Raw genomic sequence first — 3,618 nt, 5'->3', positions numbered from 1 at the left:
TCTCTCTCTCTCTCTCTCTCTCTCTCTCTCTCTCTCTCTCTCTCTCTCCACATAAATTGTTCCTCAGCTGAGACTGAGACTGCTCAGATTTTGGTGTTTCTGCCTCCATTGGGATCAACTATACAGAAATCTCTCCCACTCTCTCTTTATATATGTATATGATGACTGTACAAGAAAAAAAATTTACTTGATGATTCAAATCCGCTTGTTCAAATTTACTCTTGTTCAAACAAATTTACTCTTGTCTGTGAGCTATGAGTTGATTGATTAAGGTGTTTAACTGACAACTTTGAAGTCATGAGTTCAAAACTCACGACATATGTCGGGTGTGTGAGTTATTAATAAACTTTAAAAAAAAAAAACAAATTTACTTTTGGTTCCTAAAAAAAGACCCAGATCAAAAGTTGCATTTCTGATGAGAAATTCATAATTTGTTCAAAGCGGGTCAAAGAAAAAAAAATCAAAGATCCTTTACAACCTTGAACGTAAATTAAGACAAGACCCTAAGAATTCAAATCCTATCAGCCACATTTGGTTCTGGCCTCTACCGCATCCCAAATCAATGCCTAGTTCAAAAAAAAAAAAAAAAAAAAAGGTTGTAGGTTTAAAGCCATCCTCCATTCTCAGCAAGCAAAACAATACAACTCCTTGTAACCAACTAAGCACATAAACCAAAAACAAAAGCAACCCCACAGTGACAACAAACTATGTTTTGGGTTCTTTCTTAGAGTTTCATCATTTCTGAATATATATGCGTCCGTCTTTGGTTAAGTATCTCAGGATTTATATATGTATGCGTCTTCCCGAAACTGGAATCACATAAACTGAGTTTGTTTTCCTGATTAAAACTTAGAGGCAGAGCAGAAAGCTAAGCAAGGAGAAAGAGGAAGAGACTGATCTGATATGGGTGGCCTCAGGTTTTTTCTTGTGAATTTTTCGCTGTTGGCCCTTGGATTAGTTTTGAATTCAAATTTGTTTAGTCTCTGTGATTTGAAGTTGACATATGTTCAGTCCTTGTTCTTTCATTTTAATCTGAATGGTCTTTAAAGTCATAATTTTCCTTCCAGATGGTCAATACGTCAATTTTCTCCGTTAAAATGCTGATGTGGCCGTTAAAAACATTACAAATTTTAATGGTCACGTCAGCAATCTAATTAAGAAAATTGACGGAATGATTATTTAGAAGAAAAATCCTGACTTTAAGGACCATTCAGATTAAAATGAAACTATAAGGATTGAACATATGTCGACTTCAAACCACATGGATTATACACAATATTTAACCCATTAGTTTTAGGTGATGTGGTAGCTTAGTATTGAAATCCAAGCAGATCTTAGCAAGACTTCTCCAAGCAGAGAAGCCAAAGTCCGCTAAATAGAATCCATTCTTTTTCATTTAAAAAAAAAAGTATGAAACCTAGCCTAGTTGGGAGGCTGTGCCTCATGTCCGGTTCTATTTATTAAATTAATATTAAATATTTTGCTTTGGGGGCAGGAGGAGGAGGTGATATTACACCTAAATCCGAGCTACATTAAAAACATCTCTAATATCTTTGTAAAGCACATCCTGAATACTAGCAGGTGTCTACTCTAGGCAAACATCATCTAGAAAACCCACGCTAGCAAGGTGCGCTACTATCTGCTACACTATGCCATTTGCTTCTATATAAATGTCTTAAACTCAGATTGATTGAAAAGCTGCATATAGGCCTTACAATCATCCAACATTCGATGGAACTCAGATAAATCCTCTCCCTAAACCCTAAACCCTAAACACAACTGCGATTCCTACACCTTCTTCATTTCTCACAACTACCACAATACTTACACTTCCATCACTATACGACCCAACAATATATTGATTTTAAGCCGTCCTCTTGGAGGGCACTCCCACTTCACCCTCATACACTTCTGCTTCTTCTCAGGCTTATAATGAAATTTCTGGTAAACCCCCAAAAACTGCAACACCCATTGAGACGAAACTTGAATTGAAAAAGTTTTCTTCCAAAGTGTCTTGTTTCTTTTTATCCATACTGCCCATAACGAGGTGAAGAAGATATCTAGCTGATCTATGCTTGATTCATCAAATATGGATCACACCCAATCACGTATATGATCAATGGGCAGGTGTGTAAAAATGACCGACTTCAGAGGTCTGTCCTACCAGAATAATTTTACCATAGAGCGTTACTTGAAAACATGCCAACTTATTTCAGTTTCCATACCGCAAATCACACAATTAAGATTTGTTACTTGCACTCTACATCTCAAGAAAGCTGTCTAAGTAGGAATGATATCACTGAGCAACCTACATATCTTTTTCGAAACCCTAGCCTTTCATAGACCTGCCTAGTAACGATCCGCTAAATTGTAGAAGAGGATGTTGAAATTGGCGTCATCTTAGCCCTTCTCAACGCTTAACACCCACATTTCACAATGTCAGACTAATCGATCGTTAGGATCTCTCAAACTTAATGTGATACAGGCGATCGTATTAACTTCATATGGAGTAAATAATTCACTAAACAAGAAAGTTTTTCTAACTTTATCCTTGTGATAAATTAGGTTCTTAACTGTCACTCCTCCAAGCCCTTGATTGGTTGTGAAAATGGTCTGAACTCATGGGACAAGTAGCCACCCGACCCATTGTAGCGGAAAAAAAAAGAGGTCACAACTAGTGCCAACGTGAAACCTCAATCATTGACATAACACCTACCGCGACTTTCAATAATGCTTCTCAAGTATAAGAAGCCCCGCCTCTAATTAATTCAGCTTGCATAACACTAGAATAAGAAAAATAAGTATCTTTAAGCAACTTTGATAACAACACATTAGCTTTTTGAATGATACAACATCGTTATTTAGCGACATTAAAATCGTGCACGCATATTCTTAAAACTCAAACCACCTCCCTGTCTTTGACACACGTACATATATATTTTCTCTCATGACAACCATTGAAGGTTGATGCTATGTTTTTTGAAATGGAAAATACTTGCGTCCGAACTCTCTCTTATTTACATATTTTTATCAATGTTAAACATAATCTTAATTGTTCAAAAGTTGAATTAACCAATAAATATCATATTTACAAAAATCAATGTAAACAAAATTTGTTTACTCAGTCAATTGTATTAAACAAATGGACAGTTCTAGTGAAAGTTACTAGTCTCATGATTAAACGTCAATTTGTTTGCTTCATTCGGTTAAGCAAACGATTTTTTTCACGTTGATTTTTTTGCAGATGTGATCTTTATTAGTTAATTCAAATTTTGAATGATTAAGATTATGATTGACATTGACAAAATAAGTATGTAAATAATAAAAAGAGTCCGGATGTACACATACATACAAGTCCGGACGCAAGTATTTTTCTTTTGAAACCATTCTTCTTCGGAAAATACTTGCGTCCGGACTAGTATGTACGTGTGCGTCCGGACTCTCTGTTGTTTACATACTTTTACGAATGTAAATTAATCATAATTTTAACCGTTTAAAAGTTGAAAACCAATAAAGATCACCTCTGTAAAAATTCAATATATGTAAACAAAAATCGTTTGCTCAGCCTAATGTATCAAACAAATGAACAGTTGTGGTGAAAGTTAGCAGTCTCATGAT

This window comes from Fragaria vesca, linkage group LG2 (genome assembly GCF_000184155.1).
Source record: "Fragaria vesca subsp. vesca linkage group LG2, FraVesHawaii_1.0, whole genome shotgun sequence".
NCBI lineage: Eukaryota > Viridiplantae > Streptophyta > Magnoliopsida > Rosales > Rosaceae > Fragaria > Fragaria vesca.
Note: the sequence above shows the minus strand (reverse complement) of the source record.